Source organism: Lontra canadensis, unplaced genomic scaffold (genome assembly GCF_010015895.1).
Source record: "Lontra canadensis isolate GAN:19392208 unplaced genomic scaffold, GSC_riverotter_1.0 scaffold37, whole genome shotgun sequence".
Lineage (NCBI taxonomy): Eukaryota > Metazoa > Chordata > Mammalia > Carnivora > Mustelidae > Lontra > Lontra canadensis.
The window spans coordinates 18,338,638-18,351,351 of record NW_022631031.1 but is presented as its reverse complement, the minus strand read 5'-3'; positions in this window follow the sequence as shown (position 1 = coordinate 18,351,351).

Below are 12,714 nucleotides of genomic sequence, written 5' to 3'. Positions count from 1 at the left end.
CGTTTAAAGTCGTTTTATGGAAGAATACTTAATGATAAACAGAAAACGTTCACTACGTAGTAAGGGGGGGGGGACAGTTTACAAAACCATTTCTGTTTAATAAAGAAGACATATAGACATAATTTGAATGGGCAGAGACTGGAAGAAAATTATCTCTAGGTGGCTGGATATTACGCATCAACTTTCCCTAAGGGCAAAAAGGAAAAGATTTATTTTAGAATTTCGACTCTGCTCCTCTGGGAATCCTCTCTCCCTCCTGCGTCCTCACGCTGTCCGTGGGGGAGAAGGGTATTCGCTCGCGTCCCCCTCAGCGACCCCCCTCACCCCTGCCCCGGGCCCCTCCACGTGCGGGGAAACCACGCTTCCAAGGTGCGCTACAAGCCGGGGCCAAGAGAGCAAGGGGTGGGGGCCGGCGGGACCTCCGCCTTCTGGTGGGGGGTGGGGTGGGCCGGGCCGCGGGCCGCGGGCCGCGGGCCGGGGTCGTGGCGTCTCCACCCTTCTCGCCGCGAGTGTTGATTTCGGGAATCGATCGGAAATTACAAGGCCAATTAAATGCTCTCCGATATAGAGTTCTGGTTAGGCCCGAGAGGCTTCAAACAGCCCCTCTGTCCCTTGGAGGTCTCCGCCGCCGCGGTGACCTTTGGCCTCCCCTCACCCCGAAATCTACCCAGGGCAATCACTGTAGGAGGGAGGAGGCAGCGCCGCGCCTCCCCCCCGCGGCGCTCACCCCCACCCCTCCTGCTGGCGGGAAGGGAAGGTCTTAGCGACTCCGAATACTCACCAGGCCCACGCCCACTCAAGACCGTAGAGCACCGAGCGGGTGGAATCCGGGGCGGTCGCTGGCCCCCCCGGGACGCAGCCAGGAGAGGGTGTCCCGGCCATCTGCTGGCCCCGAGGCAACCGCTTGCGGGTCCCTAGGAGCGGTGATTGTATTCTTCACAACCTGCCCTGTTACCCACCCCATCCCCCAACATACTGGTCGCCCTATTCTGTTCTTTTCTCTTCCTGCCTCAATTCCCCTGTTGGAGGCTGCTAGCTATTTCTAGAGTTTTCCAATTCAAATGCTTATTAGCTTTGCACCCCAATGGAGCCTTTCCAAATGGGACCAAGAAAGAGGAAGTCCTGACAATGGCAGATGTTAACAGAGATGGTGGCTACCTTGCATATTTATTTGTTCACAGAAGTCTTAGCGATAATAATAGGGTCCCACCTCCTCATTTGACAGAAAAGCAAACTGAAGCCAGTGGAGGGACAGGCCAGTCCTGGATGGTGTGATCCCTTTCTTGCTTAGAGAGAGTCTTGAAAGAATTCGAGTTAGACCTGAAGAAGCTTGTTAGAAGGGTTTCCTATGTAATTTCCCTCCGCCTAGAGACTAACGCCTGGAAAATTGTCATCTTTATCTGTTTTAAATGACGAGCTACATGTACCAATCTCTGTATAGATATACACTGCTAGTGAGAGTTTGGACTCTCTTTGGCCTAGCATTATATTGTAAGCTTTTCCCAGTGTTACACTGGTTTGTAGAAAGAATGTTAAGCAGTCTTTGAAAAACTTCAAGAGCCACCCAGTACCCCATCCTATCGTCCTGCTACGTCTTACCTTGTTACCCATTTTTGTTACTAACAACGGTGCAGTGCAGGCAAGAACGTGTTTGTTCACAAACCTCTGCACGTCTGAGTCTGTAGAAAGGATTCCTTGAACTGGAGCTACCAGGTTACAGACTACAGATCTTCTCAAGGCTTTGGATGTACAGCACATAACTGCTTTCTAAAAGGGTTGTGCTGGGGTGCTTGGGTGGCGCAGTTGGCTAAGCGACTGCCTTCTACTCAGGTCATGATCTTGGAGTCATGGGATCAAGTCCTGCTCCTGGCTCCGCTGGGAGTCTGCTTCTCCCTCTGACCTCTTCTCTCGTGCTCTCTCTCTCTCTCTCTCTGTCTCTCTCTCTCAAATAAATAAATAAAATCTTTAAAATTATTTAAAAAAAAAAAGCATTGTGCCAGTTTTATATTGTTCCTGGTAGAATGGGTGTGCCCACCTCCTTTGATTACTGGTGATGCTGAGAACTTACTGAGTGTATGAAAGTAACAAGGTCTAGAAGCAGCTGGATGGTGGCCATATGGGATTTTCCAGAGGCATTACAGGGTAATGTACTTTCTTTTTTTTCTTTTGAGAGAGAGAGAGGGCACAAGTGGGGGCGGAAGGAGCAGAAGGAGAGGGAGAGAGAGACAGACAGAAAATCTTAAGTAGGCTCCACGCCTACTTCAGAGCTGGATCTCAGGACCCTGAGATAATGACCCGAGCTGAAATCAGCAGTCAGATGCTTCACCAACTGAGCCACCCAGGCGCCCCAGTGGGGTACCTTCTTTACTGCATCTTGAACACACTGTACTTGGCATCTCTAGCACCTAGGCCTTTGCATACTGTTGACTGAGTAAATGCGTTCCCATCTTGCCTCCCACGTCTCACTACCAATCCCACTGGTCCTCCGGTGGATCTCGGGGCTGTCATCGCTGTCTGCTAGCACAAGATATAATAAACTCATCACTGTGCTGTCTTTCCCTTCCTTGTCTTCACACATGCTGTGCTTTCCTGTTTGTTCTTTTGCTTGGTGTCCTTGTCTTCCCTCCCCGGGCTGTCAGATATCCTGGGTAGCTGCTGTCACTCTTACATAGGGATATTTTAGCTCCACAGTAATTACAATAAAGGGAAGGCCAAATCTTGTCTTTCTTTCCTACACTTGTCCATTCATTTATTCATTCCACAAATATTTATTGAGCTACTTACTATATGCAGGGCAATATGCCTGCTGGAAACATAGAAGGAAATAATTACAGATTTTAGTATCTAACATTTATTGAACATGTACTAAATGCCACGCACTGTGTGGAGAACATGGGTTTACTTAACAGCTCATTTAGGTAAGTACTATTATTTCCCCCATTTTGCAGATAAGGGAACTGATGCCTGCAGAAGTTAAAGGTCACACGGCAGGTTAAATGGTGGAGCCTAGACCCAAATCCAAACAAGTGGCATTTAAAGCTAGATTCCAGAAGAGTGGGGAATGTTCCAGGTTGAAGAGATATAATTAGTAAAGGCCCTGGAGCAGGAAACAGTTTGGCTCATTGGCCAGAGCACAGAGTTCCAAGAGGAGTGTGTCTCAGAAGGAAACAGGAAGCCTTCTGGCTAGGGTGAAAGGTTTTTGTTTTTGGTTTTGTTTTTCCCCCTTTTCAAAGATTTTATTTATTTATTTGAGAAAGAGAGAGAGTACGAGCAGAGCAAGGGGAGCTGTAGAGGAGTGGGAGAAGTTCCTGGCTGAGGAAGCCCGACAGGGGCAGAGCATGGGGGCTCATCCCAGGACCCTGAGATTATGACCTGAGCCGAAGTCAGACGCCCTAGGGTGAAAGGTTTTGAATTATGAATGGGAAGTTAATTAAAGGTGCTCAAGCAAAGAAATGATAACAGATACGTGATTTGAAAAGATGCCTCTGGCCTGGCCAGGAAGCAAATGATTGGAGGAGGGCAAGAGTAGATGTGATAGCTACCCTGTGGGCCCAGGTTGAGATGATGGGCCCTTGGTTTTGTTTTTTTTTTTTAATTTCTTCTTTTCTATTTTTTTTTTTAATTTTATTTGACAGAGATCACAAGTAGGCAGAGAGGCAGGCAGAGAGAGAGAGGAGGAAGCAGGCTCCCTGTTGAGCAGAGAGCCCGATGCGGGACTCAATTCCAGGACCCTGAGATCATGACCTGAGCTGAAGGCAGAGGCTTAACCCACTGAGCCACCCAGGCGCCCCGGGCCCTTGGTTTGGAAATGAATTGTATGAGCTGCATGTCAGCCATGACAACCAGGTTCCTAGGATGGCAGGTGGCGGGACCATTCGTAAGACAGGGATGTCTGTTGGGCAGTCAGGTTTGTAGAAAAGATCTTAAGTTTGGTTTCAGATGTGTCGAAATCAGTTGCTTCCAAGGCACACAGAGATTCCAAGTAAGAAGTCAGATCAAGGGACACTGGGGTGGCTCAGCTGGTTAAGCATCTGCCTTCAGTACAGGTCACGATCCCAGAGTCCTAGGATCTAGTTGTGCATGGGGCTCTCTGCTCAGCGGGGAGCCTGCATCTCCCTCGGCCTGCTGCTCCCCCTGTTTGTGCACTCTCTGATAAATAAATAAATAAATAAAATCTTAAAATAAAAAATAGAAGTCAGGTAAGAAGGTAGGAATTATCAGGGTAGAGATGACCAGCGGAGCCAGCAAGGCCGAGGCAGGAGACCGGGATGACAGTGTATAGTGAGAAGACAATGCAGGATGGTGGCATTTACAGTTGAAGTCAGGAAGGGACCCTGTAAGGGCTCCCGAGGAAACAGGAGTGGCCAGCACGTCAGAAGGATTGATGAGTTTCAGACACAGACTTGCATCTCTCCGACACCAGGTGGACATTAAAATAGATATGGGGTCGGGGCGTCTGGGTGGCTCAGTTGGTTAAGCAGCTGCCTTCGGCTCAGGTCATGATCCCAGCGTCCTGGGATCGAGTCCCACATCGGGCTCCTTGCTCGTCAGGGAACCTGCTTCTCCCTCTGCCTCTGCCTGCCATTCTGTCTGCCTGTGCTCGCTCTCTCTCCCTCTCTCTCTCTGACAAATAAATAAATAAAATATTTGGAAAAAAAAAATAGTCATGAGGTCTGCCTGAAAGGCAGGAGTGGAAGTTACTTGATCTCTTTCTGGGCTCACACACTATGAGGCTGCCTAGCAGTCCTCCCTCTGCCTCCGTGTGTTTCAGCAGGACAGGATTTTGAAGTGACTTTGAAGGCCTTTCTTTTTTATAGTCTCACCTAACAACAACAGAAAAGGGGGATAATTTCATGAAAGAACACTTCTACTTCACTGTACATACTTTCATTACTTATAGTTCCGTTATGTGCACTATTAGCCACTAACAAATAAATACAATTGAAGTTTTAAAATTATCTTTAGAACTGCACTAACAGAAATCGCTAATCAGCGGCACCTGGGTGTCTCAGTCAGTTAAGCATCTGCCTTCGATTGGGATCGAGTCCTGCAACAGGCTCCGTGATCAGCGGGTCAGCTTACTCTTCTTTCGTTCTCTCTCAAATAAATAAATAAAATCTTAAAAAAAATAGTGAATCAAAAATTTTTTTAAAGATTTTATTTATTTGACAGAGAGAAAGAGATCACAAGTAGGCAGAGAGGCAGGCAGAGGGAGAGGGAAGCAGGCTCCCTGCTGAGAGCCTGATGGGGTGGGGGGGCTGGATCCCATGACCCTGAGATCATGACCTGAGCCCAAGGCAGAGGTTTAACCCTCTGAGCCACCCAGATGCTCCACAGTGAATTAAATTCTGAACCCTAACCTTTAGCAAACATCAGTGTACAAGTCCCAATTTTTCCCCCTATCCCTCAATGACCAGCCTCATTTAGGCCCTATTTTTAACTCAACAAACTTGATTCTGTCCACAATCACTGAGTGTCAGTCATACAAGACACACAGCTGCTGAGATGCTCCAGATTAGGGGCTTGGTAATTATTTCATGAGTGTGAGATGTTGGGGGGGGTAGGGAAGAAGAGAATTGGAAGGCATTCTTGCCAAAGAGAGACCACAATTTGATGGTAAAGATTTTCTTTATTTTTTTAAAGATTATCTTTAAAGATATTTGGTTAAATTATGGGACTATGCTTATTTCCCATGAAATTGGTGGAAAATAAATTTCTGTGACTCTGGATCAAATAGGCATGCGAATATAAAATGCTCTATGGGAGAGGAATAGTTTTACATAGAGTGTATAGACCAGCGCATTTGTGTTTGAAATGAAAAAATCAACTTAAATCACTCTGCATGATGGCTCTAGGCAGTGCACCCTGCAGGACAGCCGGTTTCAGCATATTTGCTTTTTAGCAGTTTATCAAGCAATCATTAAGTGAGTTAACTCCTCATCCAGGGAATGCTGATGGCAGCATTAGCCATAAATAAATAAGCTAATATGTACCATAGCTAAATGAATAGACTTTTCCTGGGTGTTTTATGGCCTGAAAAGAACGCAGCTTTTCATTAAAGGAATCATTTGAAAACGTGGAAACTGATACCAGCGCCGTTCAGCGCTCTCTTGCCCATTGATAATGGGCTCTGTATTCGTTGTGGGGGTGGGAGACTGATGTCCATTTACTTTAGCAAAGATTGTTATTGAATGAAACCTTTAATGGGGACGTTTATGATCCCACTCAGCTAAGAGCTTGGGGCTGCCTTAGAATAGTCTTTCCCTCCACCTTGACAGCTCTTAGACAATCAATACAGGTAATATGTCAGCTGGTGGTCAGCAGCCCTGGGAGTAGAAAGGTAGAGCTGAAATGGAAACTGACAGGTAGCCACTTAGAGAGGGGGTATGGGGTAAACACTGAAAGTGAAGCTTCTCTCGGGAGTGAGGGAGCGTCGGCCCTTGCATTACAGTTAATGCTGGGATCCCATAGGAAGAGATTAGGAACAAAGACTAGATAACAGGGGTAGCCATTCGCAGTTCAGGAAAGGCCTTCCATCTGGGTGGTACTTTTTTCTTTTGGGAGTGGATGGTACTTCTAGAACCCCAGAATTCAGATGGTTTGTCCATTTATAGTATCTGCCAATGTCTCAGTTTCTTAAAAAAGCTTTTTTTTTTTTTAAGATTTTATTTATTCACCTGACAGAGAGAGAGCACAAGCAGGGGGAGCTGCAGGCAGAGGGAGAGGGAGAAGCCGGCTTCCTGCTGAGCAGGGAGCCAGATGCAGGGCTCCATCCTAGGACACTGGGACCACAAACTGAGCTGAAGGCAGACACTTAACCGCCTGAGCTACCCAGGTGCCCCCAAATTTTATTTTTTAAGTAATAACTACACCCAATGTGGGGCTTGAACTCACAACCCTGACATCAAGAAAGGAAGGTGCCTTTTTAAAAAAAAAATTTTTTAAATAGGGGTACCTGGCTGCCTCGATTGGGAGAACATGCCACTTTTCATTTTTCATCCCCCCGCTTTTTTAAAGAGTTTATTTATTTGAGAGACAGAGATCACAAGTAGGCAGAGAGGCAGGCAGAGAGAGAGGAGGAAGCCGACTCCCTGCTGAGCAGAGAGTCCTGATGTGGGGCTCAATCCCAGGACCCTGAGATCATGACCTGAGCTGAAGGCAAAGGCTTTAACCCACTGAGCCACCCAGTGGCTCCCACCACTTCTCATTCCTACATGGCAGTTTTAAAAGCCTCTGAGACCCAGAAAGCCTTCCTGAGATACTTAGAAAAATAATGCCTGGTTTGGAGCATCCCTCCTGCCCTCCCCACCCGTGCCCCTCAGCATTTACTATTCAGAGTATATACTACAACAATGGCACAAAATGTTTTTAAAGATGACGGACATTTCCCAAACTTCTGGTAAGAACCATCTGGGTGTTCATCAAAAGTTCAGATTCCTAGAATCTCACCTCACCCGGGACCGGGAGTCAGTGTTTCGGAGGAGGATTCAGGGGACCGAGGTTTAATAGGCATCCCTATTAGGGATCTTTAAGCAAGTTAGAGAAACTCAGGCGTTAGCTTGATACAGACCCCTTTACTACCAACAAACTCCTTCTCTTCAGGAGTTAAAAACATCAAACTTGGTAAATGAATGGCTCGTTGTATTTCTTTCAAAATATGGATTCTTGGTCTTTGTGATCTTTGTTATCTATTCTTGGAGTTTGTTATCTATTATTAGAAAGTTAGGGTCCAGGCACAGGATGAATAAGTGGACATCGGTAGCCACAAACCCACCCGTCTCATTTTACATCTGAAAGTAGTCTTTAAGTCAGACTGATAGACCCCACGGATGACCGACCTTGGTTGTGGGATTACCTTTCTCAGAATTCCCCTAGTCTGTGCTGAAGTATTTCTGCGATTAATATTATTCACATACAGACTCCCATTTTTTAGTGTCTCTTGACATTTTTTATTTGTTATTCAAGTGATACAGGTTATGAACACCCATTTCTTTTCTTTTCTTCTCTTCTTTTTTCTTTTCCCTTCTTTCTTTCTTTCTTTCTCTTTTTTTTCTTTTTTTGATAGAGAAGTAGAGAGAGCACAAGCAGCGAGAGCAGCAGGCAGAGGGAGAAGCAGGCTCCCCACTGAGCAAGGAGCCCGATGTGGCGCTCAGTCCTAGGACCCTGGGATCATACCTGAGCCGAAGGCAGACGCTTAACTGACTGAGTCACCCAGGCATCCCTGAACATCCATTTCTTCATTTGTATTTCTCTTCACTCAAATCCTGCCACTCCTTGGGGAAAAAAAAATTGCATGTAAATACCTTGGCAACTAGTGAACCAGGAGAGGCCTTTGCAATTCATTTTCTTTCCTTTTTAAAAGTTTATTAATTTTTTTATTTGTAATGTCTAACACCTAACATAGGGGTTGAACTCGCAACCCCAAGATCAAGAGTCACATGCTCTACTGACTGAACCAGCTAGTTGTCTCTGAGGCAATTTGTATCAAAGTTCCTGGCAGCCGTGCTCAAAGGTCGTCTTTCAAACTTCACTGGCAAGCTCCCAGAGCTGGGGACAGCCAAAAGGGGCTCTGGTTTTTGTATTTGTACACTATCTTCAGCACTAGTCCTTCCAGGACCTCCAGCCTTCCCATCTGGCAAATGGAAAAGACTGGAATCCCATCTCAAGCTTGCTCTTAACTGCCCAGCCCTAGGCTTCCAGTCACCTGGGAAAATTTCAGGCCCTCCTGCTAAGGGACTAAACTTGCCTTGGGCTTGTCCAAGGATGTATTTATAGCTGAGGGGGTTTGGTATTTAAGAATGGGAATGGCCAGAAGACATGAACAGGTCTTTCTCAAAGAAGACATAAAAATGGCCAACAGACACGTGAGAAAATGCTCCACATCACTCAGCATCAGGGAAATACAAATCAAAGCAATGAGATACCACTTCACACCAGTCAGAATGACTAAAATTAACAAGTCAAGAAACAAAAGATGTTGGCGAGGATGCAAAGAAAGGGAATCCTCTTACATGGTTGGTGGGAATGCCAGGGGAAGAGCCACTCTGGAAGACAGTATGGAGGTTCATCAAGAAGTTAAAAATAGGGTGCCTGGGTGGCTCAGTGGGTTAAGCCACTGCCTTCAGCTCAAGTCATGATCTCAGGGTCCTGGGATCGAGTCCCGCATCAGGCTCTCTGCTCAGCAGGGAGCCTGCTTCCCTCTCTCTCTCTCTGCCTGCCTTTCTGCCTACTTGTGATCTCTGTCTGTCAAATAAATAAATAAATAAATAAATCTATCTTAAAAAAAAAAAAAAGAAGTTAAAAATAGAGCTACCTTATGACTTAGCAATTGTACTACTGGGTATTTACTCCAAAGATACAAATGTAGTGATCCAAAGGGGCACCTGCACCCCAATGTTTATAGCAGCAATGTCCACAATAGTCAAACTATGGAAAGAGCCTAGATGTCCATTGACAGAAGCATGGATAAAGAAGATGTGGTACCTATATACAGTGGAATATTATGCAGCTGTCAAAAATGAAATATTGCCATTTGCAACAATGTGGATGGAACTAGAGGGTATTATGCTAAGCAAAATAAGTCAATCAGAGAAAGACAATTATCATATGATCTCATTCATGTGTGGAATTTGAGAAACAAAACAGAGGATCATAGGGGAGAGAAGGAAAAATAAAACAAGATGAAACCAGAGAGGAAGACAATCCATAAGAGACTCTTAATCATAGGAGCAAACTAAGGGCTGTTGGTGGGGAGGTGGGGGGATGGGATACTGGGTGAGGGACATTAAGTAGAGCACAGGATGTGATGAGCACTGGGTATTATATAAGACTGATGAATCACCTCTACCACTGAAACTAATAATACATTATATGTTAGTTAACTGAATTTAAATTAAAAAAAGAATGGGAAACAGAGAGAGCAGCCTTCCTCTAAAGAAGAAACTGGAACAACCTTAGGAGCTAACTTGCCCCTCCCCCCCCACCTTCTTTCTTTCAAGATTTCCTTATTTCTTTGAGAGAAAAAGAGAGAGAGCAAGAGTGGGAGAGGAAGAGGGAGAAGCAGACTCCCCGTCCCACCTTGCCCATTTTTAGTGGAAGAGTTTCAAAATCAAATTGAAGAATTTGGCTCTGTCACCTTTAAATCAGATAATCCACAAGAGTGGAATTCACCAAGAGGACTCCTGCCCCCCTTCCCTCATTCAGGTACTCCCAGTCTTCCAGCAGTCAGAGGTTGAGAAAAGCTTTGCCAAGGAAAAATGCTGCTATGTCAAGAACAACCTCAAAGGGATGTGGGTGGACTGTGTTGCCTTCTTAGTTGTCTTGCTGCGTCTAACTGGTTAACAATGAGGAAAGAGCACATACTTGGTTCTAAAATCTTACCTGTTATTTTTATTAGCATTTTACAGAGAATGGCTGTAGATATATGTAGATATATATCAAAAGCATTGAAATTGCATTCTTGATTTTTACAAATGGTTTAAGAATGCCATGTGCTCTTGCACTTGCTCTCATGGTATATATCTACATATATATATTTTAAGATTTTATTTATTTATTCATGAGGGGGGCGCAGAGGGAGAAACAGACTCCCCACTGAGTAGGGAGCCCGATGTGGGACTCAATCCCAGGACCCCAGGACCACGACCCAAGAGGAAGGCAGCTGATTAATGGACTGAGCCACCCAGGTGTCCCTGATATATATATATATTTAAAAGATTTTATTTATTTGACAGACAGAGATCATAAGTAGGCAGAGAGGCAGGCAGAGAGAGAGAGGAGGAAGCAGGCTCCCCGCTGAGCAGAGAGCCCGATGTGGGGTGATGTGGGGTCATGACCTGAGCTGAAGACAGAGGCTTTAACCCACTGAGCCACCCAGGTGTCCCTATATATATTTTCTTGATAAACTGCTTTCAACCCAAAGTACCATGCTAGAAATGAATCCAAATCAAATTTCATGAGTGTATAGATAGAATTTATACGTGAAAATGTACACAATTTATCCCACTTTTTAATATATGAGATTACAAAAATCTTGAGATAGAGAAGACAAAAAAGTGACAGTGAAAGCATACTTCATCCTGAGAATGTATGCAAACATAAAACCACAATCTTCTCCCTGAAACTTCTTTACTTTTTTTTTTTTTAAGATTTTTTATTTCTTTATTTGACAGACAAAGATCACAAGTAGGCAGAGAGGCAGGCAGAGAGAGAGGAGGAAGCAGGCTTCCCGCCGAGCAGAGAGCCCGATGTGGGGTTCGATCCCAGGACACTGGGATCATGACCCGAGCCGAAGGCAGAGGCCTTAACCCACTGAGCCACCCAGGTGCCCATACTTTTTTTTTTTTTTTTAAAGATTTTATCTATTTATTTGACAGACAGAGATCACAAGTAGGCAGAGAGGTAGACAGAGAGGAAGGGAAGCAGGCTCCCTGCTGAGCAGAGAGCCCCATGCAGGACCCTGGGATCATGATCCCAGCTGAAGGCAGAAGCTTTAACCCACTGAGCCACCCAGGCATCCCACCTTCTCTACTTTTGCTGCGATTAGGGCTAAATATGTCATTTCAAAATACTGCATTTTATCAATGTTACTTTAACTCAACAAAAAAATAAAGTAAGAATTTTTTGCAACAATAAAGGAAAGCTTCATGTGCTTTGTATCTTTTGTATAACTTCTTAGGGTAATCCAGAAAACTATCGTTTTTTATGAGATTGCCATACTCTATGAAGAGACTTTCAATGAGGTAGTTTATCTCTATATTATTTTAACACTCTTCTTCCGTAAAGGTTTTGGTTATTCCCTCTTGACGTATGTCAGTCAACAAAAAAAGTGCTGCAATACTATGTTCTAGTTAACTGGTTCTATGGAAATAATTCAGTGTAGAAATTTGTTCTTCTGAACTTCGGATAGCTCTCAAGAAATCACAGTTGGGTGTGATTACTGCCCCTAAGAAGTCATAAATAACTCTCAAAGTACTTAAAATCTTTGAATGAAATACTATATAACCCATGATGTCCAAATTAGGTTCGCAGATAATCGGTGGTCTAGGACAGTGTTTGTGACCTTATTTCTATCACGTAGTGAAGGCAACTCCTCCCAGGCCCACCCTGCCCTGCACTGCTTGGGTACAAAGGGTGCCATGACTTTATGGCCCTGAGGCTGAACCCAGTGCAAGCGTCATAGAGGTCCGGAGCATCTGTCTGCTTTGATAGCTTTGTTCATTACAAATAGCAACTTACCCCAGTCCTAGAAGGACGCCCTGAGGGCCCATTAAGAGCTCCATCAATATCAGGAAGACCACTTTACTTTGAGCCTAGTTATTTTTCCAGGGTTCAGATGTCCCTATTTATACATTAAAACCAAAAAACCAAAACAAACAAAAAACAACCTAAAAAACCACTAATGATTGAACAGATGATATTTATCATCAGACTTAGACTCAGATTGGGAAAAGAAATATAACCAGAGGAACTAACTCATAGAAGGCTTCTAAATTCCATCCATCCGGTACGAGCTGCAGAAGGAGTTCTGTTATTTCCAACGGTAAAATGACAAAATTGTGTTCTGTTGATATCCATTGTTCCAAGAAAGAGCTCTAGTGTGCCTGTAGTCTGCATTCTAATGGTTCCTTCTAACGGACAGCTTTTGGGATTTTGCCCAGTCACCCAGCTACTTACTCAGTTTCACCCATTGCTACGCTGTAGGGCCTAGTTAGA